Here is a 19,547-nt window from a genome sequence, read left to right on the forward strand (position 1 = left end):
CTGGCTGTCTGAACCTTGAATCTATATGATTGCCACTGTTGAGGTGACACCTTGACCCCATTTGCAGTAATGTGGAAAAAGGATATATGGATGGATGGATATATGTTGATATGTTGGCTGATGGTTGTTATTGTTATGTATCACCTTTTAGTGTACTGCTGGATATTTTTTTCAGAGTTTTATGACAGATAGATGATGAATTTATGAGAGTCTTTGTCAGAGCCAGTTGCATTTGACTTAGTTCACAAGTTCTTGATTTATCTTTTTAGCTCATTTTGGATCATTTTTTTCTCTGTTGTTGCATAGTCTGTTTATAACAGCATTTCTTCATAGGCACCTGTTCCTAAACTTGGCATTGCATGTATTAAGGACTGGGACAAAATCTTCAATGGAAATATTGAGGTGACAACAGACACTTTCTACATATGCAGCAGTTCTAGCTGCTGGGTCCTTGTGAGAAGGGATCATCAAAAAACTGTGTGAGGTCATTAGCTTGCTGCATTAAGTATGCCTAGCAGTGTGGTGCAACAGGTGTTTGCTTACCTATATAGTTAGAATTCACAGTATATAGACTGGAGTAAAGTTCCAAAGAAATATATAGGATTATATTAGCATTTTTGGAAATGATCTTCCATTTACAAATCCCAAGTAATATACATAGATCATATTCAAGATGGCAATGCAATCTCTCATAATGTATTATTTTAGAAAATAAAAATGAATCATAACCATACCAAGTAATATACTTAGATCATAATCAAGATGGCAATAAAATCTCTCACAACATAGCATTTTAGAAAATAAAACCTGAAGCATAAAACACCCATCTATGCCTTAATTTATCATTTTAACCAGAACCACACAGACAGAGAACTGAGTCTGGTGGATACTAATATAATTTTGAGAAAAGTGAGACATTATCTGTTACATGCAATCACTTCTAGGATCGTTGGTGAACTACTATTAAGGTTGGAGGAAAACAATTTCATTCTTTTGTATTGTGTAACAAGCAGCAGAAAGTGAAAACCTATATGCTGTATCAAGATAAGTCCATATTTAGGTAGTTTCATTGATGGAGAAGCAGTTATACATGCCATGCACTATGACCTGTTTAACCAGAATGAGAGTTTTTTACATATATGGTCAATGGTCATGGAAACCGGTTAGAGTAAAGATGAAAAAAAATTGCAGAAGATATGTTTCCCATTTGCAATTACTCATACCTAGATCTAAATCACTAGTGCTTAACTTTATATTTTCAAAAAGTGAGGATCTGAACCATATGCTTTACAAGGTAAGATTGCAGAATGCATCATGTCACAGATGATAAAAGCTTAGAGTTTTCTTTTGTGACTCCACACAAAAACGAAATGGACCTACTTCATAGTCACAACTGAGCATCAGAGATTTATTGTCATATTTGTGGACATAGAAATGTAAAATAAATAAATAAACTGATGCCCTGAAAAATCTAAATAGGCACATCTAAAATGTTTGCTACAAATGGAAAAGGGATTGCATCCTTCACTTAGCCAAGACACTAAAACTCCAAAAATCTCTGACTTCTATTTATAAATGATTGTGATGAAAGCAAAATCACTTCAGATGGCTGCCTCATTGTTTTAAAAAGAATCACATGCACCTGCTGTGTAACAAAACATGAAACAAAATAACTTTTACACAGTTCAATGTTTTAGGTATACAAGTTTTTAAAGGAAGAAATGCTGATAAGCCATGTGGATTTAAGAATGTTTTCAGAAATAGAAATTAAAGACATAAAAAATCTATATATGTATTTACATGCATATCTATACTTTATCAATCATATATGTGTGTGTGTGTGTGTGTGTGTGTGTGTCTCTCTCTCTCTCTCTATATATATATATATGTGTGTGTGTGTGTGTGTGTATGTGTGTGTGTGTGTGTGTGTGTGTGTGTGTGTGTGTGTGTGTGTGTGTGTGTGTGTGTGTGTGTGTGTATAGATATATATAGATAGATATATCTGTTTATCTGTATGTAAAAACTCATTCTAAGGAAAACATTTCATATGTTGAGCATGTGTAAAATTCTGTGCAATTTTTGCAGTCGTGCAGCAGATGAATGCAATGCTAAATGTATTACCTCAAACAACATGGGTTATTAATGGTATTCTATACATAAAGGTGCTATTGATTTGTCGTGCAGCTATTACAGGCAAACTGTCAGCTCAAGAGTACATTTTATCATGTTACTATGGGGATATAGAAACGAGAAAATGAAATAATTTTACTGTTATGAAACTGCACACTGAGCAGTTTTATGCAGCAAACATGGTAATACTATTTCAAGCAATAACCACATTCTCCTGAGGGTGTCTATTGTATCTTCAACTGTCAAGTTATGCGTGGGTGAATTTCGTTTATGAAACCTACTCCCTTACACATGTATACAACAGTGAACTAATTCCGTATTATGACATTGTGTGTTGCTATGTATGTATATATGTATACGTTTTGTATGTGTGTGTGTGTCTACATATATATATATATATATATATATATACACATATCTTCTCATCAATTAATTAAGTGAATAAGCATTTTTGTTTTGCTTATGTATCTCCTTATGTTTCATTAAAAGCTGCAGACTATTTTAGCAGTAATGTACAGTCAAATGCTTACAAATGCAATTTATGTATATAACCACATTTCTTCATACATAAGTGGCATGTGCAAATAAAAAAATCCATTTGAGAATTAAGCAGCATTACTAGAGGGTTTGCAGCATTCACAAAGGCAAATATTAGTCCAGTAGGGAAACCAACATGCTGGACCAATTAACATAATAGACATCATTTTTATACTCATACTATGTTGCAAAGGCCTGGATCTCTTTACCTGTATCAATCAGGTCAGTACATTACATCCCATTCTTCAAAACCATTCTGAAAGACTTCCTAGCCAAAAGCTGGCTCTGTTGTTGCTCATGCCCAGGATAAATGATATCCTTAAATATGAACAAGGACCTATTCATACCCTACAGCTCCTTATTCTCCGTTCTTCACTTCCTTACTTCTATCAATTTCTCTCCTCTAGCTTTGTCTCGAAATATACCATAAGCATGCTTTTCTCTCACTTCATATTGTAATTCCTGCTTGTATTATACTAACGTACCTTTATTTTTTCTATAATCTGGTTAAAATTTCTTTAAATATTAAATCAATGTCATATAACTTGTATCTATTCTTATCCAACATTTTCATGTTATGTCTAACTTGGTATAACTATTTAAACTGTCAATATTTTTGCATTATTTTTAAAGATTGTAAAATGATTGTTCTTAATATGTTTTGTAATACCTTTGTGATTTTCTCCCCAGGCCTATGCTGAAAATGGGCTCCTACCCAATCAGACTTTCCCAGCAATCCAATGTCAATAAAAAATAAATAAATAGATGAGTAATAACTGAAAATTGAAGATGTAAATTATTGTACCCCTTTTATGTCTAAGCATTAAGTTCCAGCTGGAACAGTATGGCATTGAAACTACTAAAGGAATATTACATGATTTGCACAAGTTACATTTACACACTTGCAAGAGCAAACAGAATAACTGAAATAAACTACATTTTGGCTAGGCTGGCAATTGAGGGATGAGCTAACAAAGTAACTCTGGAAAAAAATGTTAATTTGCATAGAAACCAATCTGGCAGGTGATGATCACGCTTTCTGGATGTGTGTTCTATAAACAGTATGTAACACAGGTGGTTTAGCATAATATAAGAAGGAAACTGAAAACACCTAATCTCACTTTTAATGCAATCTTCTGAGGAATTTTATTAATGAGAAAATAAAATGTCATCTATACGCTGACCTTGCCATGTTGTGTCAGTGTGACATCATATGGGCAGAGAAGCCTTATCTCCTATTTTTCTGTCTGTGTAATGTCATGAACACACCAGTTACTTATATTCCATTTTGTTGTCTTTATGAGATCACAAATCCCTACATGCTCTGTATGTGTGGCAGATATGTATGTAATAAATCCTTATATGACACTTTGAGCTTGTACATCATCATCAAGGCAGTACATCCTTAAATTCAACTTTGTCTGAATGACATTATGCAGACACTGAATCCTTATATTTTACTTTGTTGCTGTATGTCTTTATGGGGTGGCCACAGTGGTGCAGCGGTTAGTGTTGTCGCCTCACAGCAAGAGGTTCTCCAGTTCAATCCTCGGCTGGGGTGCCTTCTATGCAGAGTCTGCATGTCCTCCCTGTGGTTGCATGGGTTTCCTCTGGGTGCTCCAGTTTCCTCCCAAAGACATGCTGTCAGTGGAGTGGACACTCTAAGTTGGCCCTAGGCATGAGTGCATGCATGAGTGTGCCTTCTGTAGAAGGCTGGCTGGCAACTCAGCACCATAAAACTCCACTGCCATTCATGAGCAGATAAGTGATCCACTGTGGCGACCTCTAACCAGGAAAAGCTAGAAGAAGAAGAAGCTGTATGACTTTATGCAGATGCGGAAGCCCTACATGACACTTTACATCTGTAAATCATCATTCAGACACTAAATTCTTATATGCCATTTTGTGTCTATATGGCATCACATCAGTGCTAAATTCTTACATGCCATGTTGTGTTTGTATGTCATCATTTAGACACTGAATCCTTACATGATACTTCACATCTGTATGCCATCATTTAGGCAATCAGTCCTTACATGATACTTTACATCTGTATGCCATAATTTAGACAATGAATCCTTACATGTTTCTTTGTGTCTGTATGACATCATGTAGGCAGTGAATCCTTACATGCAGTTTTGTCAATCTATGGCATCAAGCCGGCACTTCATCTTTATGTGCCATTTTACCTCTCTTTAGAAAAATAAGCAAGGTATATTTTGGACAAATTTAAACACTTTTTTCCATAGAGAGAAAAGTAGGTGTGGTGAAACTGCAGGGTGATAATAGTTGTACAATAATGTACTTCATGCCATGGCAGTTGTGTAAGATGTGGGGACAGTAAAAAAAAGTGCCATTACTGTTCAAATGATTGCCTTTGTGCTAGAGAAGGAGCAGAGGTTGGATTTTACTATACTCCATCGAGCAAAAAAAAAAAAACTTTTTTGAAATTAATTTGAAAACCTTAGGCCTCCTGTGAATTAAAAACAAATTCTACTTGCTACCAATCTGGATGACGAAAACAACTTGCCTGCAAGTCTGTGGTCCTCAAGCAAGTCCATGGTAAGTGGTGGAGCCATGAAGAGGTTTAAGTAGCCTTTCAGTATGCTGCTTAATTCACTTTTTTGCACAGCACATTTGAGCAAAGGGAGATAACTCATCATTTTAGCTTTCATAATGACCATCAGTTCGTTAATAGCCTTCAATATGGAGCTGTCCACTGGTGACTGGTACTGGTCAAGTAAATAAAAAATAAAAAATAAAAAAAAAATGTTTCAATTTAGGCACTTAGTGTAGATTGGTTTTATTGGCTGAACTTCAGGCCCATGTTCCTATGATTCATGATGCTGTCTTTAATTAATTTTTATCTTAGTTTCGAGCAGGCTGGTCCAGTAGTTTATATTGATCAGCTGATTTTTCATTAGAATTTTTGTTTATGCTTTAACAGGGTCTGATTTATTAGAGCCTGTCGTATGTTCAGATTATTGCTTTGGATTTGGTTTCTCATGAATGTGGTGTTTGGCAATCGGCTCAGATTTTGTAATGCCTTCTTTAATTGGAGTCTAGGTAATATCAGACATTTAAGTTTCAGTCCTTTTTGCCCAGGAAATTAAAAAAAAAAAGAGCTAGGGAGAGAGAGAGAGAGAGAGAGAGAGAGAGAGAGAGAAAAGAGAAAGGTATGGTAGTGTATTCTGTTCTGGACCTTGTTGTTCCATCATAATCCAGGCAAGTGCTTCAGGTGTAAAAGTAATAGGCATTTGAGTCTTGTTCCTCCCACTATTATGACTTGACTCAAAGATACTGCGCTAAGAGGTTGAGGGATGTATTGTGTGGAAAACGTCTTTAGAGTACATATCAGAAGGAAGCTAATGGTCTGGGAATCCTTACTCAGATTTGAAATGTAGTGATTTTGTCTATCCCATTTGTTTCAACTAGTTGACATGAGGGTGCTTTCCCTTGCTAGGTCTTTACTGATCTGCTGTTTATTAATTGAATTTTGGACAAGGTGAAATTTGTTATGATGCCAGTGCATTAAGGTGCCTGTCAGTGTTTTTGACTGGGTCTCATCCATGACTGTTATTGCCAAGTTCTTGCCCTTGATTTATTGCCTCCATATGTTCCTCCTGATATATTATTCACATGTGTTATATCACTGTTTATATTCTTAAGTTTAAGTGAATCTTGGTTTTTTTTTTACCCCTGACAGAAATGGTGATATGTCTCTTTTCCATGCCACATATATTCTTTGCTGATGCAGAAAATATACTACTTAAATTTACCATCTGTAACGTCTTTTCACAATTTCCTGCAGACACAAAACACTCTTTCTTCCTAAGTAAACCTCATTCCTTTTTTTGTGCAATTTGTTACACTGTCAGAGCTATTTCATATTTTCATGTTTATAGATTAGTACTAGGCTAAATACTAGCCTTGTGGGCCATTTTATCCCTAGTGAATTACCCCCACGTGAGACTCAAACCCTGCACCTTAAGATAAATGCTTTAGCCATTGTGCCCTACTTCCATTTTGTAACATAGGGTGTTTTCTTGTTCAGAAGTGCAGCTTACCTACTTTTGTTTTCTTACAGTTTTAAAATAATTTCTTTATGTAAAACCAATGATGTCTCTCACTCTCTCCTTAAGATTTGTAGTATTTTTTTTCAAATATCTGTCTCTTATGAACTAGACTATAAGTACCTCTTCCTTGCCAAGCTTGAATTCCTTTGGATATTATTTTCACTTTCAGCTTTCATAAGCTACACAATACTTTTTACAGTCTGTACTTTCAAAAACTCATTGGACTCTATACGCATTTTAGTTTGCTTGTTTCTTGGGTTATTAGTTTTAAGTTCAATTTGAAAACTTCCAGTATTTTTACCTCTTTGCACTTTCGACATAATTTCTTTTACTTCAATTAATTAACTGTACATAGTTGTCCTGTTTGATGTGTACCCATCCCAAATACATTTCTGCAACTGAAAATGATATTATTTCTTTATTTTTTCTTTTATCTTATATGAGTGCATGTGTTTCTCTTAAACACTGTGAACATAACAATGTGTGAGCTTACTGACCAATCACTTATGCAGTCTGTCCTCCATGTTTACATTTCAAGACTTCCTTACCCTTGGGGTTTGGTAGGCCTAAACTGTGGATGTTTAGCTTTAGAATGTGTTCATTTGCCAATTGAGCTAAGCCAGTGTGAAAACTGTTTCATCCTTTTATAACATCTAATAATTTAATCACAATTAGTTGTACTGGTTAAATACCACTATATTTCTATGCAGCTGTTGAGTTTCAAATTATTACATGTTCATAATACATTCTCTTGAGTCTTGTAGTGCTGCGGAAGCATTGTCGCCTCCCAGTAAGACGTTGTCCTGTTCGATTCTCAGCTAAAGCATCTTCTGTGTGGAGACATGCGTGAATGGGCGTACCTTCGTTGAAGATTGTGCATCAGAGCTGGCAACTCAGCACGTAAAAATCTACTGCCAATCATTAGCGGACCGGGGTTCCGCTGTGGTGACCCCTAACCGGGAAAAGCCAAAAGACACAACAACTGTAGGTATACGTTTACACAGATGTTGTGTTTTTGCATTATGTCACTCTTATGACAGAGTTATTTAAATTATAAGCAGGTTTCATTGAGACCCTACTCAAAGAGGTAACATCATCCAGACTATTCAAAAAAGGCCTGAACCTTAAATCATATAATTATCTCCTTCATTCTATTACATATTTGTTCCAAACCAAGTGATCCTATGTAAAGCTTGTTCTCGTGCTAACCAACTATATCACTGACTCATTTTTATAAAGACTGACATTTATACATTCAGCGTCAGACCTGCAGATCTGCTTCTAACTACAGTTAGTGTTCGAAGGCGTTATTCAACACGCTGTGTACCTTTTGTACATTACTCTGTTACACAGAATCGCATTGTTTGGACCCCTTGATAACACCATATTTGAAAACACCCATCTGTATGGACATGTACACAGTGTTCGTTTAGATACATTTGTACTAACACTCTATGATGTGTTTGAAAACATCCATCTGCATGGACACAGGTACACAGTGTTTGTTTTAACATGTTTGTACTAATACTCCTTGATGTGTCTATTTTGATTACAGTCAATACTTTGTCAGTTTATTAAACAGGTTACCAGTCCTTCATTTGGAGTCAGCAGTTACTGGCTGATTTTGAAAATCCACATTTTTAGATATTGGAACTTGATATTCTCACTTATTATACTATTTCATTTTGCAACATTGTACTTCTTCTTTTTCTTTCGGATTTGCCTGGTTAGGGGTCGCCACAGCGAATCATCTGTCCGCTCATGATTGGCAGTGGAGTTTTACAGTGTCGAGTTGCCAGCCCGGCGCCCAACCTTCCACAGAAGGCACATACATGCACACACTCACACCTAAGGCCAACTGAGAGTGTCCAATACACCTACTGCATGTCTTTGGGATGTGGGAGGAAACTGGAGCACCTGGAGAAAACCCATGCGACCACAGGGAGGACATGCAGACTCCGCACAGAAGGCTCCCCCAGCCGAGAATTGAATCGGAGAACCTTTTGCTGTGAGGCGACAATGCTAACCACTGCACCACCGTGGCCACCCCAACAAAATACTCAGAGTAATATTTTGCTCATTTTCTTGAGTTTCTTAGTTGTTTCCTGCAAGGTTTTAACCCCCCTCCCATCAAATAATTTGTAAAATTTGATCTGTTGCTTCCAGTACTCTCACTTGAAAAGTATTCACTTCCTGTGCAGTCACTTGTTTAGTATCAGCTGCTGTAGTGATCAGTATTGATTTTCAATAACTAAACAACTCATCACAGTAATTCTGGAACATCTACTGGGTTCCAGTTAATGATGGGGTAGTTGAAATCGCCCATAATTAGGGTGTTAGGTTGTACCCTAATATTTTCCAGTGTATCAAGAAATGAGGAGTGGGAATACTCAGGCATGGTGGGGGATCTGTAGCAAGTTACAGTTTGGATTACGGTCTTGCCCAGAGTTAGTTGCACTTGGACAATCTCGGATGCATTATGCTGAGCAACTAGCCTGGAGGTGTGGATATCCTTAATGAATATGGACACGCCTCCGCCTTTAATGTTTCAGTCCAGGTTAGGTGGCTGAGAGGTGTGGTATGAATTATAGCCTGGTAATGCAAGGGTGCTCTCTGCAGCCTAGAACCAGGTATCTGTCACTGCACAGATGTCGATGTTCTCCATTTTAAGGAGTGCCTCGAGTGAGTGCATTTTGAGGATTAGACTTCTAGCATTGGGTAGCATTACCCTCAGATTTTGCTTGCTTGTACCTGTTATGGTGATGAATTTGTCATTTGAACCTTGCCTAAAAAAGGCACTATAGGGGTGGCAAGACCCTTAGCCAGTATCTAGAATCCCAAGGGCGACAGCTGCTGGCCATCTCTGGCCAATTATCATGGTTTGTTGATCATGTCATCCCATGCAGACAGATACTGGATCCCCTTAGAATGACACCAGAAGCTTAGCGAATTGTTGAAGTCAATCATTTTGTCCTTGTACTGTGGTATCATTCTGGGTGATGGCAGGATGCTACTCAGGGCTAGGGTCATACCTGCCTGGGCTACAAGATCAGACATTTCCTCTATGTCTCTTTTCATGTAGTCCAGGGAGGTATGTCTCAGGTCATTCACACCAACATGGACAATGACAGAGTCATATTTGTACTTGTTGTGGAGTGACCTGAGTGCGTGCATTATGTGGCGGATCCTGGCACCCAACAGGCAGCTGACAGTAACTTTCTCCTTGTTTAGCCTGGTGACTGGAACATCAGTGTGCCTGACTATAGAGTCACTTATGACTAGACTGTTGGATACGTTGTTATGCCTTATGAGCTGTGGTTGAGTGGCACACTGAGTTTGTGGGCTATATGTCATTTGGGTTGTGTTGGGGGTGGAGGTTGCTTGCACTTCTGCTTTGGAGGTCCCTGTTGCTTGTTGCTTGGTCAGATTTTTATTGAGAGCCTCCGCAATTGTAGGTGTGTGTTTTGTGTTTTGATGTGTGTGTTTTGGTGGTGCAGGTTTTGAGGGACTATGTGTTGAGTGCGGTGTGATGCAAGTGTTTACCTTCTCCTCTTAACTGTCTAGTCCAGTCTTGGGTGAAGAGAGCTTTGCTTCCAGTTTGGCTATATAAGTGCATCTCTCACAGATTGTAGTGTTGGGTGGTAGGAGGAGAGGATTGCCTGTATATGTGAGGCAATTGCTGCATTGTCCCAAGATGCCCAGATTCATCAGGTAGACAGGAGAAAACACCGGGAGCTGACCCTTAGACATGCCTGGATAGGTGTTTATTTATTAAGTACTAAAAACTGTTTTCCTCTAGACAAGTGAGGAAAGTTGGGTGTTGTAGTAATTCGTAGCTTATTTAGTGCTTACAATGAGCTCTGAACAAGTGTTGAGCTCAAAGAAACATGCCTGCCAATGACAGCAGGATAAGTGTAAACTCTCTGTACTGTGCATGATACATGTCTCTCAAGTGTCACATTGTCATGGATAGTGATCATTGCTGCCAAAAACCTTGGACATAGATATAACCCCACTTGAAGTATGCCAGTAGCACACTCACAGAACATCAGTGCAGAGTACACCTTGGTAGTCATATATGTTCCCCTGACATATAAGTGTCCCCTGTAGTTATGTACCTGTAGGCATTACAGCTTGGCCCATACCATCCCATTTGGATAGCTTGAGAGGTATGTATATGCTACAGAAGCTAAAGGGCACTTGTAGACATAAAGTAAGTGCAGACCTGTAGAGTATTGAGCAGTACTGCTGTGAAAAATATAGCCTATACAGTTTGTAATGGAATGTCTTTCTCTCCCCCCACCCCTTATCTGCCTCATAAATTATTATTTTTATACTGTGGGTATGGGTTCATTTTCACATATGTTGTTTTCAAAACCTAATGTTGGGCCTTGTGTCGTATTATTGGTTATATATTACAATGGTTGCATACTAACATCTCTTTTTTAAATACCAGTGTTGTTTGGCCTTTTGCCATAACTGTAACTTGCATGCTGTTACAATAATGACTGTTATTCCATTCAAGCCTGTGTTCTGTATGCTATGCAGTTCTATTGGGCTGGATTAATTGGAACACCCATGCATGCTTTTATAACATATGTCGAAATGTTCTGTTCACAACTAACCAATACACTTTTTAACAAACCTAAACACCATAGCATGATTTGGTAGGCTGGTTCCAGTAGATCTGCCTATTCCACCTTATCTGGCCATGGCATTGGGTCCCAGCACATCTGGGACCCAACCTGGAGCTGTCCCCTCCACTGGTCCTGCACCATCCAGAGGTGAAACCACCTGAGGGGAATTCCCTCCCTGGGCATGGAGAAGGACTGGTCACCTGGCAATATTTTCCAGGTATGGTGCACAGTGTTATCCCACATAATTTGGATGATGGACTGTGCCAGATCAAGGGCAGACTGACACAATTGGAGGAACAGGCCGGCTCCAGCCCCCAGAACAGCCACCTTTGGGGCTATGAAGGAGCAGACATGTCTGCCCATGGGTGGGGAGCTCAGTCCCACTGTTGCCATCTGGGTGGCTCGGTACTCCAATTCCCAAACACCCTTCCCATCCAAGGCATTTACCCCCCTCATGTGTCATACACCGCTCCTGTCCACTGTCTTGTCTGTCTTGTCTGTCTGCAAACATAACCTCTCCTACCCAACTTATCTCCCCAAACTTACCTACACCCTTACCCGACATTCCTCTCTCTCCATAAAAAAAGAACATCTGTCCCACAAATAAATTATAGCCCCATATATAGCTCTCCATTTTGCCCCCATGTAGACAGCCATCAATAATACCAGCAATTAATAAACAAAGTTATGTCACCCACACCACTCCCTGTGGAATGTGAGGCTCCAAATTCCAAATTGTCCACAACATGCACAGCAGTTGCTGTACAAGAAATGGACAGCTATTGTCCTTTCCTATGCCCATTCTGCACATAGGGTTGCCACCTTTTCAAATGGCCATAGTGGGTCATTTTCGGGACACACATCAGATTTTACAGGCTGACACATACCCACAGTTAGTACAAAGGATATAACTTTACTGTTTTGCCTAACTAAAAGCTTATTCTTGTAGCAGTTTAGTTGTTATTCTGTTTCTTGTAACATTTAGGTATTTTAGATACAGAAATAACTATTTTATGCAACTATTACAGAAAATATGGGACATAATTATGTCCTACAATCTCAGGACACTTGCCATTTTTAATATTTTTGGTCAGGACACAACTACCCAAAGAAGGACTGTCCCTCACAAAGTGGGACAGGTGGTAACCCTATCTGCACACCCCTACTTGCCTTTCATATTGTTTTTTCACCCTGCTTGCCCCAATTTCACCATTTTCCTATCACCCCTTTTTTCTTTCCTTTGTTTGGAGTGCAGGTTTAAGTGGGACTAAGCACCACTGCATGGCTTAGCTCCACTTAAACCCATGCAGTTTCCCCACCCTTTGCCACCATTGGGCCACTTTCAAAAATGCTAAGCGAAGGTTAGCACTGCACAAGCCAGCTGAGCTGTGCTGCTAAAACATGTCCTGTTTAAGCATTGCTTGGCTTGGCTTAGCAGAGCTTAGCTAAGGGCAAACCAGAGTTCATTAAAAGTAATAAAAAATAAAAATATTGATATTAATTGTTCATTAATGATAATTTATTATTATGTGTATCTATTTTACTTATATCTCCTAACCTTATGTATTCTAATTATGGTCATCTTGGAGTGTGACTTTAATGTATTGGACACTTGTGTGTAACTGGGGCTTTTCTCCTCAGGTATCCACTGAAAATGGGCATCTGGCCCAGCTGAACTAACCCAGGTAACAAATGTCAATGCATACATAATTAAAAAAAATATATTTTTATAATATTTGTTGTTAAAAGTAGACTTTTACTTCACTTAGACTACATGTTACTGTTAGTCTATGAACTGGTTAGGCTATAACATGGGACCGTATATGTCTTTTTATGCTTTCATTGTACAGTATTACTGAGATGAATTTGTAAACTGTGCTTATCATGTATAAATGAAATAATTTTCTGTATATAGGTTTGGAGCTTTTCTCCCCGGGCCTCCACAGAAAATGGACATATATCCAGTCGGACTATCCTGGTCAACAAATATAAAATAAAATAAATAAAATAAAATAAATATTTTGCAATCACATGTAAAAGCTGAATGGCCTGTCTGTGCTTTCAAACCATGCACCTACTGCACACAAGGCCATGACTCTAATCATTCAGCTACCGGGGATATGGTGACTACACCTATACATTTCTATATAGCTATCAGTTACATTTAAGGACTGCTGAGCACCGCACAATGCAAACCCACTTAGTTATACTTAAATATGACCTTTTACATTAAAATTGAAAGTATCCGGTTCTGTCCAATGCTAAGTGCTGTAGCGTGCTGCACAAACACAAAAAACCCCCCAAAAAACATAATTAACTTTAATATTTCAGTACCATCTGGCACTTTAACAGTGCAAGGGTGTGTTACTCATCTGCTGACACTGTAACACACCCCCTACACTGATTATGTAACCGTGTTACACAGCTGTCTCTCAGTAGCATGCCTTCATTAATATGCAAGACACACTGCCGAGGGGGAGCCGCAGACATGGCCACAGTATCCTCCATATAGGACTTACGCTATTTCTACACAGAGTTTATTAAATCTGGAGGATTGCCCCCCATGTGAGACGCTTTGTTCTCTGCACTCCCCATACATATATTAACTCCATGGTTGCACAACTGGGGTGAAAAGATAAAAGAAAAAAGCCTTAAAATGTGAATCAGTGCTGGAGCATAAACACAAACATGTTTAGATATACGGTTACAACATAATATTTATCATTACAATCCACATATGCTGTACTAGATCAAGTACTCTAATAACTGTTATGACATGAAATGACAATCACATACTTCCTTTACACTTCTACACTTTTATATCAAATGAGTTTTCAGCTGAATGATTTTTCAATCAATTGGACTCAATTATCTGCAATTCAAACAGACGTTCAATCAAATGGCATGGACCCATATATATATGTATATATATATATATATATATATATATATATATATATCTCACTCTGTCTCTTTCCCTCTCTCTGTTTATATATATATATATATATATATATATATATATATATATATATATGTATATGTATATATATATATATATATATATATATATATATATATATATATATATCTGTGTGTGGGGGGGGGGGGGTCCCTGTTAGAACATTGAATGTTCATAACATTGACATTCATAACAGCTAACCGAGAAGACCAAAAAGGCACAACATCAAAGAGTCGTAACACTGAATCTGAAAAGATCGAACTATGCAGGTGAATTAGTATGTGAGATTGCAGTACACATTTTTAACAGCTTTATTTTATCCCATTCCCAGCTGCAGTTTTATCTTGGAGTTGTTATATATTAGTAGCAGGGGGAATATGGAGTGCAGGGGCTTTCCCCTGCAAAAGCTTTTCTATTTGATGTTTCCATTTTCAGTGATGTGTTACTGTGATATTATACCTTTTCTATCTTCAGAGTTTACTGTTATGAACATCAATGTTATGTACATTCAACATTCTAATAGGGACCCACACACACACACACACACACACACACACACACACACACACACACACACACACACACACACACAGAGGGCATAACATCAGATTTGAGTAAAACTTGAAACTGCTGGACAGTTCATCTGAAGTCCAAATTCAGTTCATGATTGCTTGCTTCTACGCTATTTGTTTTAGCTTCCTTCTCTTTGCTAGTAGTAAGTCGCCCAATCTAGCTTGCTATAGACCATTTACATTTTTTTCATTTTCTGTTGTGCTCCTTGACAAGTACTTCAGCATCGAAATATTGAATGATAACTTTATTGTCAGGGTCATATATTTTTCTAGTCTTCATATCATTTAATTTCAGTTAATTTTATTAGTTTCATGTCATACTTTATAGATGTTTTCCATTAATGTCCACTACTATGTGATTTTTCTGCAAGCACTTTTCATTACAAGTATATTCTGCCTAAAATAAGCCTCAGAATACCTTTGTGATATTGTCAAAAGTAACTATTTATTTGGTTACCAAGTAGATTGGGCTTGTCTAAGGGTCATTTTATGCAAAAAAACAAATACAAATGCAGCAGACACTGGCACTTCTAAATTGTAATTAGTACTACTATTTAACAGTGCAGTACAGCACATTTACAAAATCAGTATAGCACATTTTGATAAAGTTTCCATTGTACGTAAGAAAGATTTTAAGAGTCTCTTCTTAGAAATTTACTTAGACATAAGCATAATATCTTCCAAACTCCGATTTAGTTACCATTTTTCTATCTTTCTTAAAGAGCAGTACTAACTAATTCTTCCTTTTAGCAAACTGATTTTTTTCTAATCCTGACATTTGTACATTATTATTTGTGCTAAGGAGATAAGAAGTGTGCTCATTTATAAGTGCAAGCAAGCAAATGCAGTAGAGTTTAAGGCAGACAAGCTAGGTATGACACTACTCAACTGTTATGACTGTGCCACTGTTTTTGAAGCAGTCACAGTACTTCCTCTTATATATTATTTGTTTATACACAAAAAATCTTTATAACGCATGTAATGATCTTCTGTAACAATTTCAATAGTGCTGCATTGATTCATTTACTCACAAAATGAGAATACAATAAACAAATCAATCCTGACCTATAACTAATGTTATGAATTTATTTGACATCCACAAATATAACAATGCACAATACCTAACAAAATAACACATAGAGTGTAACAAAACAAGATGTGGAACAGGAAATTCATCAGTGGTTTGGCACCTATGTCTCTATTATACACAAACAACCTATAGATGGTTCATCTCCCAAGCCCATGCTTGTAAATGTTTCATCTCCCAAGCCCCTGCTTACACTTATCAAGAGTTCCAGAATTTGTAAGAGATTTGGGATACATGGCTAGGCTTAAAAAGGGCCTTGTGTTTATTATCCTAGTAAATGCCTACGAACCTATTAACCAAAAAATGTTGCAACTAGTAAAAAAAATAAACGCTTGTCAATAATATAGTAAAACTGACAACTTCAAACACTGTGTCCAGCAGCTTCATTCAAACTGTATTAGGGGAAGCACATCTGGAGAATTAGTGGTTTCTCAGATAATGGAGAGATATGGCTCTCTGAAATATGGAGAAGGGGACAATCTGTTATTAAGAGAAAATTATTGATGGCTATTAGAATTATACCTTTGTTTAAAGTGCTTGGTATGCCATCTGTTCATATGCTCGACCAAGAACTGCACAGTGTAGTGATTACATATTGCAGTGTAAGGAATAGTTCAATAAAAAGAAATGGGGACACACCGTGCACTTGAGCAGTGCAGAAAAATACTGGCTGGCCACAGCTGAGCAGAGTAGCATGTACACAAATGAGATAGACATCAGTACAAATGTCAGGAGACTCCCATAGCATAGCAGCAGTAGTTCAAATGACGAGTACCAGAGTGTCACTAGAGCTGCATAACCAGTTGTTATAGTACACAATGAATACCGGTGGTGTCCAATTATCTGGACGCCTGTTGGTCTCAAGAAAGGGGGATGGAGATTATGGTAGTAGGAAATGGACAGTTTTGCAAATAAAAGAATACCTATGCCACTACTAAAATCCTCAGCAGAGATACTGCTCCATTTCAAAACCCACCAATAATCTCTCGGTATCTGTCACTGATATAAATAACAAAGGCAATGCATTTTAGTGTTAATCTTCAAAACATTATCAGTCTCAACCACAGACTGTATTATCTGAGGCATTCTTGTATAACCACTTCTCCCACTGGGATTCAATCAAATGACACAGACACATACGCACACACACACAAATATATATATATATATATATATATATATATATATATATATATATATATATATATATAGATATATATGGGTCCCCTTCAAAACATCTAAAATCTATAACATCTAATTTCACAGCATTGAGAGCAGAACATCTAAAACCCAAAACATCTAAAACCCTTAAAATTGAATTTCGTAACATCTAACAGTACAAATCATATGAAAATAACATCCATCCACATATAACAACATGTATTGACACCAAACTACCAAACACACTTTTTACTACATTTCTGCAGGGGGGCTTGATACAGTGGGGTTAGGAAATAAATTTTTTCCTACTGTAGTGCGATCTTGGAGTTGGTATATTTAATTCACGGGGGTTTGAGGGGTGCAGGGGGCTGTCCCCCTGCAGAAACATAGTAAAAAGTGTGTTTGGTAGTTTGGTGTCATTATATGTGGAGGGGATGTTATTTTCTTGTGATTTGTAGTGTTAGATGTTATGAAATTCGATGCTATAGGTTTTAGATGTTTTGGGTTTTAGATGTTCTGGTCTCAATGTTATGAAATTAGATATTATGGGTTTAGATGTTTGAAAGTAGACCTATATATATATATATATATATATATATATATATATATATATATATATATATATATATATATATATATATATATATGATAACTATCTTTAGTATGAAGGACAAGTTGCAGCTAAATGTACCACTGATCAGAAACATTAACTATACATAGGACTAATATGCGCACATGCAGTGGAGACAGCTGAAGTGGACATTCGCAAGTGTTCACCTGAGAATGTAGTCCAGACAACTCCTGTCATATGTGGTACCCTTTGTGTAACCAGCCTATGATGTCCATGAAGGCTGCCCTTCACTTGCATATAGTTGGGAGCCTAGTGGCACATGTCAGCTCCTACACATATATATATATATATATATGTTCACTGAAAGCTTATATGGATGGTAAACTTTAGGATGGTATAAAAATAAGAGGGAGCATTGGAATAAGGAATTGACAGAGCTGCAGGAGAACATTCAGAAGGGAATGAAGCATCTAATCACAGAAATGGAAGAAAAGAATAAAAAATATTTAGAAATATTACATCATAACAGCATGATAGAATTGGAGAAGATCAGATTTGTTTCCTACTCAATGAACCCTAAGAATCAGAGAAGAATAGCACATAGGACTAAAGATTAATAAAATTAAGTCAAATAAGGGGAGTTTATATACCAGGCTCCAGAAAGAAGGTGACAAATTTAGAGGGAATAATGCAAGCATTTAGAAAGTACTATTATAACATTAATTCACAAAGTACAGAATTACAACCACAAAATATAATAAGTGCATTTGTTAAAACGAATGTAAAAGTCAAATTACAAGATCAGCATATTAAGTTTATTGATAAACAAATAATAATGACTGAACTTAAATCTCAAATCATTAAGCTAAAACTTAGCAAAGCACCTGACTTACATAATATTACACCTGAAATGTTTAAAACTTTTCCCAAAGAAGGTATATGCTTGTTACTTAGAGTCTTTAACTCAGTTAAGGAAGGCATAAATATACCTCCTTCTTGGAAGTATACAGTAATATCCCCATTTTAAAATCTGAAAAAATATGCCAAAGAATGTTCCTGTTATAGGCCTATATCCCTTTTGAATGTTGATTACAGATTATTCATGACAATTGCATGCAAATAAAACGAAACAGTCAGTTCCCTTATTAACTGATGAAGATCAAACAGGCTTCATAAAGGATAGGAACACTTAGGATAACAGTAAAAGAATAACATCCCTGATTGATTATATAAATGTATCAAAAAAGTATGACCCTAGTGAATCTAGAAATAAATAAAGCTTTTGACAAATTTAATTGAAATTATTTAATATTAGCTTTCGAAAAATATAGTTTCTACACAAATTTATACATTTAATAAAATCACTTTATGAAAAATCTTTAGCATATGTAAAGATTGGCTCATGTTTTACAACATCAATTTCAGTTACTAGAACTTTATCTCCTTTGTTGTTTGCTTTACTAATTGATACCTTTGTACACTATGTAAGAATTTATTCAAAAATTAAAGGTATTTTGATTGGGGTATACTAGAAATGACGATACAGCTCTTTTATGATAATATTTTGTTAACACTAAATGACAACGAGGATTCACTCTCTGCCTTACCGAGGTCAATTGATTATTTTAATTCTCTTTCTGGTATTAGATTAATTGAAAACAAAATTAAATTGTCACTTATGAATTCTGATAACAGAATATTTCAGAAGAAATTTTCTAAATATCTTGCTCCTGACAATAAAATCAAATATTTAGGGGTCTTATTAACAAATTATATGAGTGAGACATTAAAAATCAGCTATAACAAACTTTTAAATC

Source organism: Protopterus annectens, chromosome 6.part0 (assembly GCF_019279795.1).
Source record: "Protopterus annectens isolate FY-2018-M chromosome 6.part0, PAN1.0, whole genome shotgun sequence".
Classification (NCBI taxonomy): domain Eukaryota; kingdom Metazoa; phylum Chordata; order Ceratodontiformes; family Protopteridae; genus Protopterus; species Protopterus annectens.